Source organism: Macaca thibetana, chromosome 6 (genome assembly GCF_024542745.1).
Source record: "Macaca thibetana thibetana isolate TM-01 chromosome 6, ASM2454274v1, whole genome shotgun sequence".
NCBI lineage: Eukaryota > Metazoa > Chordata > Mammalia > Primates > Cercopithecidae > Macaca > Macaca thibetana.
Genome location: NC_065583.1, coordinates 5,722,310 through 5,743,877, shown reverse-complemented (window position 1 = coordinate 5,743,877; position 21,568 = coordinate 5,722,310). Strand labels below are relative to the sequence as shown.

The 21,568-nt window shown below is 45.0% G+C and overlaps 1 long non-coding RNA gene across 1 annotated transcript in view; it reads right to left on the bottom strand.

Annotated features, from left to right (window-relative positions):
* Positions 1–21,010, bottom strand: part of LOC126956408 (uncharacterized) — a 30,297-nt gene extending 9,287 nt beyond the window's left edge. Inside the window, exon 1 of the long non-coding RNA XR_007726318.1 lies at positions 20,931–21,010. This is a non-coding gene — a long non-coding RNA (uncharacterized LOC126956408). The remainder of the gene's footprint in view (positions 1–20,930) is intronic.
* Between the last annotated feature and the right edge of the window lie 558 nt (positions 21,011–21,568).

Genomic DNA, 21,568 nt, shown 5'->3' with positions numbered 1-21,568 from the left:
GAGTGAAAGAAGCCAGACAAAAAAGTACATATTCTATGATTCTAGCTAAAACACTAAGAAATGCAAACTAAATTATAGTAACACAAATCAGAACCGTGCTTTCTTATCGAAGGGTGGCATCCATGGGGGAGTGATGACAGTTAAGAATACACCGTCGGGGCAATGGCTATGTTCACTATCTCAATTGTGGTAATGGTTTCGTGGATGTATACATCTGTGAAAGTTTATAAAACTGTATACTTTCAATAGATGCAGTTTACTATCAATCAACCACACCCAAATAAAGCCGAGCAACAAATAAAAGCACAGAGGAACATGTTAAATGATACCACAAGAATGCAATCTACAAAATCCACACTGTGAGAGACTCTACAGGCAAATGACCCAGTGTCTTCAACAAGTAAATTGCAAGAAAAAAGAAAGAGAACCATGGAGAACTTTATGTCAAATAGACTTAAGAGATCTATCAACTAATGTCAATGATCCTGATTTGAATCTAATTCAGACATCCAATTAGAAACTTGACGCCAGGCACAGTGGCTCACGCCTGTAATCCCTGCACTTTGGGAGGCCGAGGCGGGCAGACCACTTGAGGCCAGGAATTCAAGACCAGCCTGGCCAACATGGCAAAACCCCTTCACTACCAAAAATACAAAAAAATAAGCCAGGCTTGGTGGTGCATGCCTGTAGTCCCAGATATTCAGGAGGCTGAGGATGGCTTGAACCTAGGAGGCAGGGGTTGCAGTGAGCCAAGATCATGCAACTGCACGCCAGCCTGGGCAATGGAGCAAGACTCTATCTCAAAAACAAAAACAAACAAACAAACAAAAACCTTGAACACTGGGTATTTTATGATATTAAGAAGGTATTTTTAATGTTTTAGGTGTGATAATATTGTGGTTACAATTTTTTTATTTTAATTAATTAATTAATTTTTTTGAGATGGGGGTCTCACTCTGTCAAGCAGGCTGGAGTAGAGCGGTGTGATCACTGCTCACTGCAGCTCTGACTTCCTAGACTCAGGCAATCCTCCCACCTCAGCCTCTCCAGTAGCTGAGACTACAGGTGCACGCCACCATGCCCAGCTAAATATTTGTAGTTTTTGCAGTACAGATGGGGTTTTGTCATGTTGCCCAGGCTAATCTCAAACTTCTGGACTCAAACAATCCACCCACCTGGGCCTCCCAAAGTGCAGGGATTACAGGCATGAGCCACTGTGTCAAGTTTCTAATTGGATGTCTGAATTAGATTCAAATCAGGATCATTGCCATTAGTTGACAGATTGAAAGTAATGGCAAAAACCACAACTACTTTTGCACCAACCTGATACTATTCCACTTTTGCATATGTTTCTAAGTTTTCATTAAAATTTTAAAAATATATTTCTTAAGAAAAAACAAGAGTGTAATCACTCATATAACAAATAACTGGTGAGGGAAAATCCCATAGACCTGGCTTTTGAGCTGACTGGAACCAGAATTCAAATAGCATCAAGACTAAGTGGTCAGTTGAGAGGCTTGTGGTCGTATTTTAGACCACAGAGGGTATTCATGACTCCCGTATCAGGAGGAGCTAGAGATAGGATGGGCTTCAGGGAAGAACTAGCTAGACCCAGAATCTCTGCTTGTCTCTCTTTCTTAAGAATCAATCTTGCTGGGTGCGGTGGCTCACACCTATAATCCCAGCACTTTGGGAGGCCAAGGTGGGCAGATCACTGGAGGTCAGGAATTCGAGACCAGCCTGGCCAATATGGTGAAACTCCATCTCTACTAAAAATACAAAAATTAGCTGGGTGTGGTGGTGCGTGCCTGTAGTCCTAGCTACTAGGGAGGCTGAGGCAGAAGAATCACTTGAACCCTGAAGGCGGAGGTTGCAGTGAGCAGAGATCACGCCACTGCACTCCAGCCTGGGCAACAGAGCAAGACTCCATCTCAAAAAAAAAAAAAAAAATCAATCAATCTCAGGCCAGGCGAGGTGGCTCACGCCTATAACCACTTTGGGAGGCCAAGGCAGGTGGATCACATGAGGTCAGGAGTTTGAGGCCAGCCTGCCCAACATGGCAAAACCCCGTTTCTACTAAAAATACAAAAATTAGCTAGGAGTGGTGGCAGGAGCCTGTAATCCCAGCTACTTGGGAGGCTGAGGCAGGAGAATAGCTTGAACCCAGGAGGCAGAATTTGCAGTGAGCCAAGATCTCACCATTGCCCTACAGCCTGGGCGACCAAGTGAAACTCCATCTCAATACATACATACATACATACATACATACATACATACATACATACACTTCATTAAAAAAAAAAAAAAAAAAAAAAAAAAAAAAAGAATCAAACTTATTCCAAGACTGGCTTGCCTGCTGGTCCCAAAACTGAAGCTCACTGGGTAGCTGCGTGCTTCCTGGTTCTCATCCAACAGGAGAGACACTGCACTTCAGCGTTCAGTACAAGTCTTTAATTCACTCTGATTGGACTAGCCTGGGTAGCTGCCCATCTTGGGCACTTTCTGCAGTGGGGAAATGGGATGTGCTGAGTGCCCAGCCCAGGCCAGGTGGTCCCCTCTGGTGTCACGGGGACAGGGAGAGTCGATGTTTCTAAAACTACATAGCTCTCTAAACAGAAATCGGAGCTTTTGGAAGGGAGAAAGAGAAACTGCCCATCTTTTCTTTACTTTATTGGCATATCTGTTTAATTTGTTCAAGTCAGTGTCTCCACAAGGTTAAGAATGTATCTGTCAGATGATCTGGGAAGACCTACCATTACCCTTTACTAAAGGGGTAAATAGGGTTATGAGCTCCAATTTTAAATAAAAAAAATCTCAGAAAAGGATGTGATTGGCCTGGTTTGAGTCATGTGCTCATGCCTGGACCAATTACTATTGCTGTGGAGGTGGAATGCTATGATTGGCACAGCTAGGGTCAAATGCCCAACCCCAGGCAGGGAGGCAGTGCTGGGGATGCAGCTCCTGTTTCCCTGAAGACAGAGGGTTGCTCTTAGATGGACAAAATATTTGGAGTTCTCTCAATGGTTATCAAACAGGGTTATTATGAAAATGTACAATTAAGTTTCCTTTTCTCTTGGGCATCCATTGTGTCTTTAATCGTTGTTTTCTTTCCCAAGCCCCCATCCCACCTCATGTTCCAGTTCCAAATTTGCTAAGTGGAAGAGTAGGCCCTGGGAAGAAACAAAACCATAAAAACTACTGGATGATTTCCACTGAAGCAGGCTCCGACTCCCTCCTGAACATCATTCTCATCTCAAATAAATAAAATAAAATAAAATGCAGCGGGGGCTTGAACTAGCCACCATATCCCTGAGACACAGACTCCTCGCCTGTAAATGGAATTAGTAACAGAACCTACCTCACAGGGTAAATGTGATATGAAGTGGGTTGATGCACGTGAAATGCATTCCAAGCATACAGTAGATACTTAATAAATGGTAGCTATTATGTTCCATTCTATTCTACACTTTAAATAACCCAGTCAGAAGGAAATTTCACTAAAAATAAATTACCCAAGCACATTTCAAAATCTCCTCCATAGCCAAGAAAAGACCACATCCCCTTCTTCCCAGGAAACACCTGTGCCTCGGGTATCACCCACCAGTGCCCCCACCTGCAACTCTGCACACCAGACTGACTCCCCTCCACCCTGTTTCTCGGAGATCTGAGGATCTGCACATTAACCTCCCACCACCTCCCTCCCCACCCACCAGTCATCTGTGCTGCCCACCCTGGCAAGCTGTCTCCCTCACACCTCACCTACTCACGCTTCATTATTTTATTTCCCACCTTTCTCACTGAGAGAAAGGGGGAGGAGCAGAGATAATCCTACAAGCCAGAAGATAGTGGGAACCGGCTGGACCTAGCTCCTGTCCCCCGGGGCCACGCCATCCACCCACAGCTCCTGCAAGCCTACCCACTGGCTTTCTGGTACTCCCTTCTCCCTCCCTTCACCTCCCTGACCTCCCCAACTTGAGCAACCAGTACTCCTTATCCATTACCTCTTCGCTAATCCCTCTTCTCCACTTTTCATGAATGCCCATAAAGCCAAACCAAGTTCCAGACCCCCAGGTCTACAGCTCTGGCAAAAAGCCCAGCTCTCCTGTCTGGAAGGATGCACGAGGTAGAAGGCACACTCCTTTATCTGAAGGGGTTGGGTATGGCGGCAGCGCATTAGGAAAACAACTCCTGGAGATCTCTGACTCTCCACAAACTCCTAGGGCTCATTAGCCCTGTAGGCCTTGAAATATTACTCTCTGAGCCCACATGTATTGGCCTCTCCCAAAAAATATATAGTAATGCCAACCCTTCATGTGGTTCTGTCTCCCCTGTGGGAACTACAAGTATAATGGGGACGTGGGTTCAATCCTGGCTCTGCCTTTATAGGCTGTGTGACCTTGGACAAGTCTCTTCACCTCTCTGAGGTTCTGTCCCCTCATCTGTAAAATGGGGACGACATGACACCCACCCCGCAGGCTTACTTTGAAAAGCAGAGCAATCACAGGACAATGGGAACACACTTTGTCAAGTTGTCGGTTGTTGTTACAGAGGAAGGTTCCTTCTAATGTGGATTTTGAAGGAAAAATAATATATTAAAAAGGCAACACTTCTACTTCTAGCAAGATGGTTTCACAGGGTATGGATTTACTCTCTTACCTGACATAACCAAAAGGCCAGAAAAAAAAAATACGTGAAAAAACAGTTTTCAGGCCAGTGGTCATCAGGCAACAAATGATAATAATCCCTGTGAGACAGAAAACAAACAAAGTGAGCCTACAGCTGCCCTGCCTCGCTGCCTGGCGTGTCCAGGCGGTAGGGCAGGGAGGGAGAGGAAAGCAAGGCAGAGGTCTGCCAAATCTGAGTTGGGGGACAGAACTTTGTAGATACTAAGGTGTCTGCAGTGTGCAGGGCAGATTCTAAAGAGTATACAGCTACACAGAGAACTCTGGAGCTCTCTGACGAGTTCCCCAGAGTATTCAGCAAAGCACTGAGCAGTACATGCATTATCCAAGGCCAGGGGAAAAAAACATTCAAGGGCATTTGAGGGAACAGCTTCAGGTTCTGAGGGCCAGGAATAGTGCCTGTTCCTACCAGCCAGATTGTAAAGCCTCAAGATCCACAGGGCATTCAGTAGAGTACTCAGAGGCTTGCCTTCATAGTGAGGGATAACTAGCCTACATATAGCTATGGTCTTGTACAAGTCATCTTCAAAGCAAGACACGAAAAATAAACTGTTTTCAAATGATTTAACTGCTTTTTAAAACAAAGTTCAGGAACATTTTTAGGAATACTAAAATAGCTAGCAACACAAGGAAAAATTCACAATGCATGACATCCAATAAGAGACTAATAGACATAAAAAAGAGCAGGAAAACATAACCCATAATAAGGCAAAAATCAATCATAACCAATCTAGAACTAACATGAATATCAGAATGAGCAAAGAAGGACATTACGTTACTATATTTTAGCGTATTGTATTATGTTATTATAATATTTTGAAAATATTCCATATTTTTAAAAAGTTAACCAGACACACGGAAGATATATTTTTATAGACCCAAATTGAATTTTTAGAGATGAAAACTACAATGTTTGAAATGGAAAATATACTAGATAGGATTAACAGCAGATTAGTCATTGCAGGAAAAAATATTAGTGAACTTAAAGACACAGCAATAGAAACTATCCAAAATAAATCACAGAAAGGAAAAATGGTATTAAAAATGTAAGGAATGCCAGTAAACCATGGAACAACTTCAAACAACCTAATATACATGCAATTGAAGTTTCTGAAGAAAAGAATACACAGAAAAATATTTGAAGAAATAACTCCTAAATTTTCTAGATTTGATGAAAATTATAAACCCATAGATCCAAGAAGCTCAATAAACTCTAAGAACAAGAAACATCAATAAAAACTACACCAAGACACATCATAATAAAATTGCTCAAAACCAGTGATAAAGAAAATCTTAAAATAGAGGGGAAAATGTCACATATAGAGTAGGATAAAGATGAAGATAACACAACGTTTGCATCAGAAGCAATGCAAGCAAAGAAGACAAACAATGGAGCAATATATTTAAAGTATTAAAAAAGACAACCATAAACCTGGAGATAGACCTTGTTATTGGTTAAGAATTATCACAGGATACAGAACCCAGAAATAAATCCACGTATTTACAGCCAACTGATTTTTGACAAAGATGCCAAGAACATACACTGGGGAAAGGACACCCTATTCAATAACTGGTGCTGGGAAAACTGGATATACATATGCAGAAGAATGAAACTGGACCCATCTCTCACCATACACAAAAATCAACGCGAGATGGATTAAAGACTTAAACATAAGACCCAAAACTATAAAACTGCTAGAAGAAAACATATAGGGGAAACACTTCAGGATATTGGTCTAGACAGAAATTTTTGTGCCTAAGATCTCAAAAGCATAGGCAACAAAAATAAAAATAGACAAATGGGACTACATTAAACTAAAAAGCTTCTGCATAGAAAACAACCAACAAAGTGAAGAGACAACCCACAGAATGGGATTAAAATATATGCAAACTGTCCATCTGACAAGAGACGAATATCCAGAATGTGCAAGGAACTCAAACAACTCAACAGTAAAAAAATAAAAAATTCCATTAACATTAAGAGGACAAAGGACATAAATAGACATTTACAAATGGTCAACAGGTATATTAAAAAACACCCAACATAACTAATCATTAGGGAAATGCAAATCAAAACCACAATGAGATATTCTCCTAGCCCAGTCAGAATGGCTATTACTAAATGACAAAAAGTAACAGATGACGGTGAGGATGTAGAGAAAAGGGAACTTTTTATACACTGTTGGTGGGAACATAAAATAGACCAGCCACTATGGAAAAGTGTATGGGGATTTCTCAAAAAACTAAAAACAGAAATGCCATACAGTCTAGCAATCCCACTACTGGGTATTTATCCAAAGGAAAAGAAAAGAAATCAGTATATCAAAAGGATACCTGCACTCCATGCTTAGTGAAGCATTATTTACAATAGCAAAGATATAGAATTAACCTAAGTATCCATCAGTAGACAAACGAATAAAGAAAATGTGGTATATATACACAATGGAATACTATTTGGTCATAAAAAATGAAATCATATCATTTGCAGCAACATGGATAGAACTGAAGGTCATTTTGTTAAGTGAAATAAGCCAGGCACAGAGAGACAAATATCACATATTCTCAGTCAAATGTAAGAGCTAAAATAGTTAATCTCATGGAGGTAGAGAATAGAATGATAGATACTAGAGACTAGGACGGGTATGTGTAGTGCAGGGGGGGATAAAGAGAGGTTGGTTAATGGGTACAAACATATAGTTTTATAGAAAGAAGAAGTTCTAATGTTTGATAGCAGAGTAGGGTGACTACAGTTACCAATGTGTTTTATATTTCAAAATAGCTTGAAGAGAGGACTTGAAATGTTCCCAAGCCACAGAAATGATAAATACTCGAGGGGATGGATACCCCAAATACCCTCATTTGATCATTAAACAGTCTATGCATATCACAAAATGAAACAGGAAATTTTCCCTGACCCCTTTGCAGGTCTCATGACGGGGTGCCTCACTTACTCAGCCTGCAGCTCTCCACCCCTCATGGGAGGGGCAGCATGCAGGTGATCAGGTGCAGGAGCCAAGGTGAGTGCTTCTGGGTGCCGGCAGGAGAAAAACACCGTGCAGGCCCAAGGCAGCATCGAGTGGGGAGTACTTGTGGTCCCTGAAGCCCCAGAGGGCGTGTGTCACAGTGTGCTCTTTTAGCTTTGCCATCCACAGACAGCTTAAGTGTTAAACAGCTCAGTGGGCCCTCTGCCTTTTCATATCAGGTGGTTGCTCTCCACCAGTGAGGGCAGAGGGTCAGTGTGACAGCCTTTAGTGTTCACACCCACAGCACCTGAGCTCTTATTCAGCATCCAGGAAAAATGAGGTTGCACAAACAAATTGAAGGGCGGTGAATATGGAGGATTTTATTGCCAATGGAAGTGGCTGTCCGTGGGAAGGGGAGCTGGAAAGGGGATGGAGCAGGAAGGCGTTTTTCTCCAAAGTCCCACTATCAAGCTGTCCTTCTGAAGTCAAACTGCTTCTCTCTGATGTGCAGCTGCTTCTTCTCTTCTCCCTTTCTCTGCTCTCTGCCAGTGAAGCCTGGGTTTTTTATGGATACGGGACGGGGGTGCAGGGTAGGCCAGGGGTGGTTTTGGAAAAGGCAACATTCAAGCAGGAAAACAGGGATGTAAAGTTCTCACTTTGGGCCACGATTCCAGGCTTGAGGGTGGGGCCCTTGCCAGGGAGCCTGCCCTTTTCTGCCGGGAATTTCTCCGCCTCCTGTACCTATCAAAAATATCACATGAACCCCATAAATATGTACAAATACTATAAATCAACTTTTAAAAGAAGAGTCAATATTATTAACATACCAATTCTCCCCAAATTGTTGCATATATTCAACACAATCCCAGTTAAAGTATCAGGAAGCTTTTCTGTACAAATTGGCAAGCTAATTATAAAGGTCATAGGGAGATGCAAAGAAGCTAGAATTCACACACACACACACACACACGTACACACACACACCCCTCTGAAAAAGAAGAACAAAGTTGAAGGGTTAGGACTCCAGATTTCAAGAATCATAAAGTTACATTAATCAAGGCAGCATAGCATCAGCATCAAAATAGCCACATAGATCAGTGAAACAGAAGAAAGGGTCAAAAAACAAACCCACACATATTTGAATTTTTGACAAAATTGCAAAGGAAATGCAGTAGACAAAAGATAGCCTTCTCAACAAATGGTGTTAGGACAACTGGATATCCATATGCACAAAGACAAACTTGGATACATACTTGCAATCATCTATAAAAAATTAACTAGGCCAGCCGCGGTGGCTCATGCCTGTAATTCCAGCACTTTGGGAGGCCAAGGCGGGCGGAACACGAGGTCAGGAGATCAAGACCATCCTGGCTAACATGGTGAAATCCCGTCTCTACTAAAAAAAATATAAAAAATTAGCCAGGCGTGGTGGCGGGTGCCTGTAGTCCCAGCTATTTGGGAGGCTGAGGCAGGAGAATGGCGTGAACCTAGGAGGCGGAGCTTGAAGTGAGCTGAGATCGAGCCACTGCACTCCAGCCTGGGCGACAGACCAAGACTCTGTCTCAAAAAGAAAAAAAATATATATATATATATTAACTAAACAATGGGGATCATAGACCTAAATGTAAAGCCTAAAACTATAAAACTTCTGGAAGAAAACATAGAAAAAAAATTTGGCCTTGAATATCATACCAAAGATTTTTTTATATCTGACACCAAAAGCATGATCCATAAAAGAACAAAGTTCCTGTACATGAGTTCCTTGTGCATTCTGGATCTCAATAAATTGGACTTCATCAAAATTAGATACTTCTGCACCTTGAAAGACACTTTTTAAAAAATAAAATGACAAGCCACAGACAGGGAGAAAATATTCGTGAAGAATATATCTGATTAAGCATTTATATTCAGAATAAACAAAGAACTCTCAAAACTCAACAATAAGAAAACAAACAAGCTAGTTTTTAAAAACAGTCAAAATATTTTAATAGGCATTTCACCAAAGAAGACATACAGATGGCAAATAAGCACATGAAGAAATGCTCTACAATGTAAGTCATTAGAAAAATGCAAATTAAAACCACAGTGAGATACCATTACATGCCCATCAGGATGGCTTCAATAAAAAGACTGGCTATAACAAGTGTTGGTGAAGGTGTGGGGGAAATGGCACTCTCATGGTGGTAAAGATAAACATACACTTACCGTATGTTGTAGCCATCACACTCCTAGGTGTTTGCCCAGGAGAAAAGGAAATATATATCCATACCAAGACTTATACACAAATGTTCATAGAAGCTGTTTGTAACAGCCCCAAATTGGAAACAAATGGCCACCAACAGCTAAATGGATAAACAAATTATGATATATCCATTCAATGGAATACTTTGCAGAAATAAAAATGAACTACTTTTGCAAGAAACAACATGGATGAATCTCAAAATAATTATGCTGACTGAATGAAGCAAGACAAAAGAGTACATGCTGGGTCAGAGCAATTAGGCAAGAAGAAGAAGTAAAAGGCATCCAAATCTGAAAGGAAGATATCAAATTAGCCTTGTCTGCAAAGGACATGATCTTAAACCTAGAAAAAATTTAAAGATTCCACCAAAAATACACTACAGAGTAATATTCAGCCATAAAAAAGAATGAAATCCTATCATTTGCAGCAACATATATATATGAAATTAGAGGTCATTATGGTAAGTGAAATAAGCCAAGCACAGACAGATAAATATTGCATGTTCTCACTCACATGCAGGAGCTAAAAAAAGTGGATCTCATGAAGAGAGAGAGTAGATTGGTTGTTACCAGAGGCCGGGAAGGGGAAGGAAGAGAGGTGATGATGGGAGAAAATATACCTATAACTGTCTTTATCTTATGTTTATAATTTTTAAAAAAAATTTTTTGAGACGGAGCCTTGGTCTGTTACCCAGGCTGGAGTACAGTGGCGCGATCTCAGCTCACTGCAACCTCTGCCTCCCGGGTTCAAGCGATTCTCCTGCCTCAGCCTCTTGAGTAGCTGGGATTACAGGCACACTCTACCACGCCTGGCTAATTTTTGTATTTTTAGTAGAGACGGGGTTTCACCATGTTGACCAGGCTGGTCTCAAACTCCTGATCTCAGGTGACCTGCCCATCTTGGCCTCCCTAAGTGCTGGGATTACAGGCATGAGCCATTGTGCCCGGCCTTATAAATCTATTTATTACCACTGAACTAGACACTTTAAAATGGTAAAGATGGTAAACTAAATATATATTTCACCTCAATTTTTAAAGTAATAATTTAAAAAACAGTACATGCTATATGGTTCCATTTATACGAAACTCTAGACAAACTAACCTACAGTGACGCAAAGCAGATAGCAGTTGTCTATTGCAGGGAGCGGTGCAGGCACAGAAAGAAATGACAAGGGGACATGAGGAATTGTCTGTGGATGACAGGTATATTCACTACCCTGACTGCAGTGATGGGTTTCATAAGAAAATACGTATGTAAAAACTTATCAAACTATCGTATGCTTATCATACACTTTAAATATGTGTAGTTTATTGTATGTCAATATGTACATCAAAAAGGCATTTGAAAACATAACACATGAGTAAAGGAGGCACTGCTGCACCCAGTACAATCACTTCTGTTTGTTTTTGTTTTTTACCTTTATTTTGAAATAATCTTACACTTACAGAAGTGTTGCAAAGACAACACACATGATTTCCAAATACCCTTCCCTCAGATCCCTCTAATGTCAACAGTGTACATAACCACAGTACAATTATCAAAATTCACACACTCCTCTCTCCTCCCTCCCTGGGACAGCCTGCCGCAGTCCAGAAGGTCCATGCCGGGCCTCCACTCCAGCTTTGCCTCTGCTTGCTCTGCTCTGCGTGCAATCCGCACTCTCTACACTCCAGATGTCTTACTGGCTCTCCCCAGCCCCACCTCTCACAAGCTCCAGATCCTATAATTAACTGTGTCCTAAATGTCTCCCCAGCGATCCCACAGACACCTCACATGCAGCTCGTCTAAAACTGAATGCATTACTGTTCCAGCATCCCCTACAACCCTCTTTCTCCTGTGGTCTTCAGCTAAGCAAATGGCATTGTCATCTATACTTCCTCCCTCCATCCCTCCAGCCCCAGTCAGACATCTCTGACATCACCATTCAAGTTCTACTAACTTTCTCCACATGTCGCTCAAACCCCACCCTGCAGGCCCCATCTCTGCTATGGACACCTTGATTCAGGCAGGATGTCAACCGTCCTAAGGCTGTCAGGACAGGCTCTAAACACTCCTCACACTTGAGTTCCTCTGTCTCTAATCCTACTGCCTGGAGTGGCCTCTCTGGGAAATGCTCACCTACCTATGTCACTTCCTGCTGAAAACCCTACAGTGCCTCCCAAACGCCCACAGCGTGGCATTCTGGCTCTGGGATTCAAGGTCCTCTCCAAATAGGCTTTGACAACCCCTCTTGACTAAAACTGACCAGTTTGCTCCTTGAAGGAGTCATGAAATGGCACAAAACTCCTCTTCCTCCTACACCCACCGGACACCCTCACGTCTTTGCTCCTGTTGTTACCTCAGCCTAGAAGGTTCTTCCCCATCTTCCCCACTGGGAAACTCCCACCCAGATGCAGCACTAGTTTAACCCTTAGAATGAAGCCTTCACAGAAATAAGAGGCAGAATTGCAAGTCCTTTTTTGTGTACGAGAGCCTTTTATACATCCTTTGAGGCAGATTTCTGCATCTGTCCCCACTAGATGTAAAAGCCTAAACAGCAAAGATTGTTTCATACTTATCTCCATCCCAGCACAGCCTAGGACTTAGGGCCTTACAGACACACTGATGGCTGGATGAATACAGAGATAAACAGATGTATTCATGGATGGATGGAGAGAGGAGACAGATGGAAAAATGAGTAAAGGATGAATAGGGGGATGGATGGGTAGTGAGATGAACAGATAAGACAAACACCACATTGGTGATTGCATGGACAGAAACATGAATGTACAAATGGATGGCTGAATGAATGGAAACTAGGCATTTCAAGGGCAGAGATTGTTTCTTATTCAACTCTGTTTTTATAGTGCCTAGAATAGGGCCTGGAATATACTAGCAGATGTTCAATATGTGTTACTGGAATGAAGCGCCAGGTTTTTGTGGGAAAAGTTTTGGACTAACAGTCGGAAGACCTGATTTCCAGCTCTTTCTGTATCCTCAGTAGTTCATATAAACATGAGCAATGTAACCTCCAATTTTCCATTTACTCTTCTGTAAAGTGGGTAGGCTGAATTAAATGACTTTCAGGTCTTTTCCAAACACTCTGGCTCCCTGATCTGAAGCTGCCCAAATTCAAGATAAGGCGACAGAATGGGAGGAGGGCCACATTTGAGCAAATGTGTGTTTACTTACAACTTGTCCTAATGCAGAGCTGATCCCAGATCTCTGCCAGCGATGGGGGAGAAGAGCAAACACACTCCAGATGAGATTCTGTTCCAACTGTCTGGCTGACAGCCTTGTGGTGGGAATGAGAGACAGGCTGATAAAAGAGCCTGAGGGATAATTAATAGTGACACATGAACCTCCGTGAGGCTGTACCCACCCCACGCTGAACTGAAGGAGGGAAGGGCCGGGCTGCACAAAGCCTTCCCGGGGCCCTTGGCTGCTGGCCAAATGTACCCTTTACCCAGAAAGATGGGCTTTTGTTCACAGAGTACGGGGTCTGTCCTGTTCGATTCACATCTGGACTCCTGGCGTGCTGTGGAGTAACTGTACTATGAACACAGCTATCACCACTCACAGAACAGTGTACCAGGCTGTCTACATGTCCCCTTGACACTTCCAACTACCCTGGGAGGCAGGAAAGGTGATCATCATGGAGGAGGAACGTGTAGCTCCTAAGTGGGAGGTTCAGGCTTTGAACCCAGGACAGCCTGGCTCTTTGTGCTACATCCGGCTGCTCTCTGCAGACAGCTGCCCTGGAACTGGCTGGATAACAGGCCAGAGACGACATAGTTCATGCCACACCAAACTGCAGCGCCACCTGCCTGAGCCTGCTTGGACTCTCTGCAAGGTGCTTTCATGGTGATTGAAGCTGGCGATGTGGGCCATCACTCCCTTTGTGCAGATGGGACACTGAGACTCAGGCTGACTGGTGAAGTGACCCAGCCACGGTCACACAACTTGTAAATGGTGGAGTTGAGATTCCATCCCTGGGAACTGGGGTCCTAAGCCAGGTGCTTAATGGTGAATTATTCTGTTCCATGGCAGTAGCTGTAGTGGACATTTGTGGGTTTTGCCTGGTGACAGCATCTGAATTTTCTTTGTGAAATAACAGTTTCCTCCCCCCACCACCCACCTCAGCCCATGTGATTTGGGCAAAACTAATATGCCCTGTATCTCTGTGCTCCTCGCAGGGGTGGGCAGGCAATCCCTGCAGCCACGGTGAATGCATATGACTGACAATGTCCTATGATACTCAATTCCACAACGCCAGAGTAAACTACTGATCAAGAGGCATCCTCCTTCTGCTGGGGTTCCCTAAGCTGGTAACTTGGAAGCCAGGAGCTGCTGGACGCCACCTGTGCCACCTGTGACACTGCAAAGAGACAATCTGCCAAAGAGTGAAGCCAACACAGAGAAAAGCAGGGGAAAGAGGGAAGGAGTTTCCTAAAGACATATTTTGAGACCCCCGAATCCAGCCACACTTGAATATATTTCGGGTAAATGAGCCAGTGTGAATTTCCTTTCTGCTTAAGCCAGTCTGACTCGGGTGTCTCTCACCCACATCTAAGAGGCTCCAAGTCAATACTGCCCCTCATCACACTGAATAACCATCACCTGTCTCCTTGGCTGTTGTCCCATTACACCCAGGGCACTTGAGGGCAGGGCCCAGTTCAAAGCCACCCGATGTCTCAGTGCCTGATTCCAACCATGCTGGATGAATATTTGCTGAAAGAATAAAAACTCAATCTGACTCAACGTTCGTTTGTGAACTTGTTGGTATATGAGGCCCAACAGAAGCCTGAATTCTCTGGTCCAACCCACTCTTCCCCTCCTTCTCCTCCTCCCACCTTACGAGGTCTAATTCCAAAGCCACCTCCTCTGAAGCCGGCCCATGGCCTGCACCCCAGTCCAAAAGTGCTTTTGCCCACATCAGGACCGCCATGGTATGTTTCTGCCCTTTACCGTAATCACACCCATGCCTGGCCTCTCCAACCAGACTGACAAGTCCTGAGGACAGGGTCTAACATTGATTCATTTTTACATCAAGCTAGCTCCTGGTACCCTCCAAAACTCAAAAAAAAAAAAAAATTCTGAATCCAAAGGATCATTTTATTCAATATTCACCAATGCCTAATATATGTCAGGCACTAAGAATATATGGGTGCATACAGCATAATGGTTAAGAATAATGATGATGATGACAATAGCTACCATCTACTGAGGTATTCCTTAGTGCCCAGCACTAATCTAAGCACTTTACCTATATTAACCCATTTAACCCTCAGAGAAAACCAATGAGGTGGCTACTATCATCCCCCATTTTACAAATGAAAAAACTAAGGCTCAGACATCAAAGAATTTGCCCAAGGTTGCAAAGATGGTAAGTCGCAGAGCCAGGACTTGAACCCAGGCAATCTGGCTCTGAATCCCTGCTCTGAGCTGAATCTTACGCGACAGGATCGTGAATGCTGTTTTGTAGAAGCCATGGCCTTCTCCTTTCTAATGTCTAATGTCTTTTGGAAAGAGCTGGGCTAAAAATGGAGTCAACCATGCCCAGTGATTCTGGAGGAAGGAGTCTGGACAGCAGGCAGGTTTTTAGCAAGTTGGAGTCAGACACACTGGTTTGAATTTCTAATAGCACCGTTCTTTGGCCCTATGTGTGTTACTGTGACCTTCCTGAGCCTCAGTTTCTGCAGGATTAACAATCTCATGGGCAGTTACTAGGGTTAGAAGAGTTAACACATGAAAATCACTTAGCATTGTACCTGGCTCATACCGCACAATCGGTGAGTGGACACTGCTGTCACTAGTACCTTTTATTGTTATTATGGAATAAAGTAAATGTACAGGGCTTGAGACAAGGTACACTGTCCAATATTATAAATGTGCTTCTGTTTTTTTTTTTTTCCTTTCTTTCTATAACCTTGAAAGAACACCTGCCCTTCTCTAAAATGATTCAACCAGGGCTGCTTACCAGGCCCATAGAAAGCCCTGCTTCCAGCCAGCCTTCAAAATGGATTAAGGATTTGGAGTTCTCTTCATTTCTCCACTCACAGGATCAAAGGGTATGGGTGAGGACTGGGAAGTGGGGGAGGAATGCAAGATGGAACAGGCCCCAAGTTTTGAACTGGCGTAAGAGCAACTGTGGTTCATCCTAGGCTCAGCTGAGCTGCTGGGAGCAGGGAGCAGGCCCCCATGATCTGTACTGCCTGTGCCCTTGAGAAATAAACACAACTGCCAGAAAGCAGCACGCTTCAGCTACTGCTAATCCTAGGCTACAAGACGAGCAGGAAATCAGAGGTGCCCTGTGATGTGTTTTCCAAAAAGCATCAGCAAGTACACAGAGCAAGGAGGAGGGGACAGTCCAATGCAAATACACAATTGGGTTTCAGAACAGGGAATAAAGGCTGAAAGCACAGACCAGCCCCAACCCAGAGGGCACACAATGCTCCATCCGCAGCCTTGGCTCCACTGCCCTCTAGAGGCTGCACAGGCACCCAGCAGGCAGGTTCTCAGCAAGTTCCCGCTGTGGAAGGAAGCAACATGTTCTCTCCAATGAGGGAGGATCACAGGCTTTGAACCACTGAGAAAACAGATGCCCTCCATCCCTCAGCCACAGGCCTAGTTCAGCCTCTCTTTCATCTCTCCGTTGGACTTCTGCAACAGCCTCCTCACTGGTATTAATAAAATAATAAAACGATCCTCTATTAAATGCTGACTGCAGGCACTGTGCTGAGGGATTACACACGTTAAATAATGGGATTCTTACAACATCCTAGGAAGTAGCCAGCATTCCAATTTACAGATAAGGAAACTAAGGTTCACACAGGGTAGAGGACCCCGCCAAGGCCACATAGCTAGCTACAAGTAGAAGATCTAAAGTTTAAACCCAGCAGCACCCCGGGCGAGGGCCCTGTATCTATCTGACTAACCACTTTACAAACATTAGCAGCAGCAGCAACAGCGACGCCTGAGAATCTGTTAGAAAATCAGACTCTCAGCTGGGCTCACACCTGTAATCCCAGCACTTTGGGAGGCCGAGGTGGGCGGATCATGAGGTCAGGAGTTTGAGACCAGCCTGGCCAACATAGTGAAACCCCATCTCTACTAAAAATACAAAAAAAAAGAAAAAAAAAAAAAATTAGCCAGACATGGTGGCAGGCACCTGTAATCCCAGCTACTGGGGAGGCTGAAGCAGGAGAACTGCTTGAACCCAGGAAGGCTGAGGTAGCAGTGAGCCAAGATGGCATCATTGCACTCCTGCCTGGGCAACAAGAGCAAGACTCCATCTCAAAACACAACAAACAAACTAAACTCTCACAGAGTGGGGCCTAGCAACACGTGCTTTCACAGCTCCTCCAGATACTCAGATGCACCCTCGCTTGAGAAGCTCTGCACTAGATGGAGCTGCTTCAGTCAACTCCCTCCCTCAACCATGGCATTTCCACACTGCCCCAGGCGGTCTTTCTAAAACACAACTCTTAGCTCTTTAAAGGCCTTACAGCTCCACTGGCAGGCCTTGGGCCTAACTCCGCACAGCGGTCAGGCCCTTCACAGCCCCTTAAATCCACGGGAAGCAGGACTTGGACGGGGAGAGAACCTGATCGAGCATCTCCTGTATCATGTACAGGCTCTCCCCCAGTCCTGAGCCTACAGGAGCACACTTAGTCCTTGTCTGTGAGAAAATCCTTCCGCCCAGAATGGAGAGACTGATACTGGGACAGGTGACAAGACGTGCTCATGTTCATGCAGCCAGCAAGTGGCAAGGCCAAGATCAGGGCATGGGACCATTTGACCCCACAGCCCAAGTGCTTCCACGGCAAATAGGGCCCAACTGGTGGGCCCGGGTCCCATGCCTGTGGGCTCTGATATCCAAACAGGCACAGGCTTCCCGCAGCAGGTTCCGGTCTTTAACAAAGTGACCCAGCCAATATCCAGCTGATTTCATCCAAAAAGCCTTCATGGGTCAATCCCAGTCTTGACATCCTTCTCTGTGACCCTAATAATAGTGGGAAAGGAGCTGGGAGAGGCCAAAGCCCTGAAAGGATCCTCAAGAAACCACATCCTGCTGGTCGCAGTGGCTCACGCCTGTAATCCCAGCACTTGGGAGGCCAAGGCAGGCAGATCATCTCAGGTCAGGAGTTCGAGACCAGCCTGGCCAACATGCTGAAACCTTGTCTCAACTAAAAAATACACAAATCAGCTGGGAGTGGTGGGGTGCACCTGTGGTTCCAGCTACTCGGGAGGCTGAGGCAGGAGAATCACTTGAACCCAGGAGGTGGAGGTTGCAGTGAGCCAAGATTGCGCCACTGCACTCCAGCCTGGGTGACAGGGCGAGACTCAGTCTCAAAAAAAAAAAAAAAAAACAGAAAAGGAAAAAAAAAAAAAAAGAAACCACATCCAGAAAAGAGATGGGTTAGACCATGACAGACAAGGCAGAGAAGTCCAAATGCGTTGGTCAACACTCTCCTCAATGCAACACTATTCAAGGAATCCATCCGCACCCTGCCTGCCCCGCTGCCCTGCTCCTTGTCCACACCAGACCAGGATGGTTCATGTCTCCAAGCCTTTGCAGAGACCAGCCCCTCGGCCTCAAACCTTCTCCAACAGCTGCCCGGCAGGTTCCTACCCGCCCTTCTAAGACAAACCCCAGTGCCTTCTTCAGGAAGCCTTCTTCCTCCACTCCCAGGCACTGTTGTGCCATTTCTGTGACAACACTCACCCTTCCACAGACCAGAGAAGCACCAGGGCCTAGGGTGGTGGTTCTCCATCCTGTTAGAATCCCCTGGGGAGCTTGCTTGGCATAGAGACTGAACATCAGGTGGTTCCAGTATACAGCCAGGATCAAGCAAAACTGACTTCCTGGAGAAGACCTGGGCTTTGAAGCTGCACACAAATGTACAGATCCTGCTTCTCTGCCTGACAGCTGTGTCACTGGAGCAAGGAAACACAAGCTGCTTCCCACGCTGTGAACTGGGGATTACAGTACCCACCACTCTGGGATCCCACCCTCTTGCCTCCTCCCCTCCCAATCCCCACCAAGCAAGGACTAACAGCCTGCTTGTCATTGTGCCCAGATTGGTAACTCCTTTCCTGTGCATTCGTTTATTTAATGGCTATTTATTGAACACCTGCTGCGTACTACTGGGCACGGTGCTGGAGATGTGGGGTACGCCTATGAACATGTCAGGCAAAATTGCCAGCACATTTGGCAGGGGAGACGGCCACAAAGGAAGCAAACAGGAGTAGCTTCCGATGATAAGTATGCTGAATAAAATTAAAATCAGTGGCAAGAGATCCAGCAATGGGGCAAAGGGAGGCTACATTAAAATTCAGGTTAGAGAGGACTGCTCTACTTGAAAGCTTAGAGAGGCATTCTAAATTAAGATCTAAATGCTGAGAAAGCAGCCTGGGAAGATCAGATCTGAGGAAGGTGCCGTGAGAAGCCAATGGAGTGTTCTAGGCAAGGGAGGGGTGGGATCTGTTTTGCTTTTTAATGAAACCACTCACATGAATTGTCACCATCTGCACACCAGGCTGTGGGACCTTCACCTCTGTACCCTCAGTGCTCCAGTCAGGCCTGGCACAGGAGAGGGGCTGAGTGACTGGCTGAATAAATGAACCCTCTTCCCCTTAATGCGTTGTTTCCAAGTCTCCAAGCTAAAGCTTCTCTGTCCCTTGGTTTCTGCCCATCAGCAATGTGACAACTTTCCCACAAAGAACCAGGTGAATCCCATGTTGATGGTCAAACTCCTAAGACCCTAAGCCTTTACATCTGTGTTACTGTGAAGCCACATCTAGACTAGGCTGAATTTAAACAGCTGGGATGAAAGGAACACGGGCTTCAAACTCATATATAGACCGTTTGACCCTGAACAAGTTCTCTAACCTCGTTGAACGAGTTTTTACCTGAAGAGTAGGTCCAAGGTACAGTGGTCTGGTTTATCCCTCTCCCTTGTACAGTCCTATCCAGACGAATTCAATTTGTGGTCAACCCAACAGAGTGTGAGAGGGCCTCCCATGTGTTGAGCAAAGCACTTTGGCCGCCATTTTGGAGGAGACACAGCCCATCATAAACGTTCAATAAACAATCACAGGCCTGATCACCCTCAACCTGAGCTCGACCGTGATACTTCAGGAGAGAAGCTATTCTTGAATCTGACTGTAATCCCCCTTCAGGGTACAGTTGATGACTAGCTACAGATCAACCTGTGTCAGCCCAGATTTCCTTTGGTCCTCAAGGACATCCCGAGATGATTGGACAGAGTCCTTGCTGCATCTGCCCCACTCCCCGACCTGTATTCTAGTAACCTTATCAGGAAGGTAACAGGAAATGGGAATTTGTCAACTTGTTCTTGCTAGACCCATGTGCCCCAGTGGTCCCTGACAGCGGGCAAGTGGTACCCGGTGACTCTGCCACTGACACTGCTGGTCAGGTGGGCATGTTTTCACACGCAGGTCTGCTTCTTGTAAGTGGTAAAAGAGTGAGATACTAGATGTCTTAAAATTCAATGACTTATGCCTCTTGCCGGATGTCTTAAAATTCAACAACTTATGGCTCTTCATCACTAACCATCCCAAACATGTAAACTGTTAGTAAATCTATATAAACACTGGCTAAATAGTTTCCATTTTAGTGTTCCTGAAAGTTAAATGGCCTTAGCTCTACAAATAATAAAAAATAAGTGTCAAATGTTCATTTTCTCCAAATCCCATCCCCTCTTCAAGGCTACAATATCTTCTTTACAACCCTATATCCCTCCCTTTTAGACACAATGTGTTGAGCCCAGGGGACAGCAAAAGCCCCTTCCTAAGGTAGGAAGGTTATACAGCACACACATATGGTATTAGCACCTACATAACAAGAGCTGCTGTTTCCTGCACCCCCACAGTGTGCCAGGCATTTACACGCAGCAACTCATGTAACCCTCCTAAGTCACACGACCATCAGGCACATCTTAAAGACAAGCAAAATCATGGAGGTGAAGTAATTTGGCTAAAGTCTCCCTGTTAGCAATGGCAGGAAAGGATCTGAACCCAGGTATATCCGTCTCTTACCTACTCAGCCAGCCACGCTACCAGCCAGTCCAAACTGAAACCACCCAGAACCTGACACCCCTCCCTCCCTCTTCCCTCCAGTGCCATCTCCTACTGGCCCTGACCATCTTCACATCCAGGACACTGACGGCCACCACCTTGGCTTGGCTCCAAGCTGCAGCACCACCCCTCACCTGTCGCCTGCCCTGCACTCACCTCTGCTCTACCCAAGGCCTGCACTGAGGCCACCCCCTCCCCATGCGACCCTTTCCCAGCAGGCTCAGCTAGCAGGAGCTTCGCCCTCCTCCTCCTCCTCCACCTGTTCTGTGCAGTCTGAGTTATGCTCCACTTGTTCACACACACTTATCCATCATGCGCCCAAACAGACTGCAAATGGAAAGCAGATCTCATATTTCTCCTCTGAACCTCCCACTGCACCCGGGGTGTGATGGATCCATAACCTCCCTTCACAGCACTTACTCTGGAATGATGAACGTGGCTCACTCGGCAGCGGCGGCATTGGAGCTGAGAAGGCTGACGGACCCGTGACAGGTCCCTGCACCAGCCCCTGTGCTTTCCCTGGGAGCTGCTCCACCTCAAGCAAGGAGAAGGCTTATTAAGCACCTCCCGTGTGCCAGGTGCTGTGCTGGACACTTTAC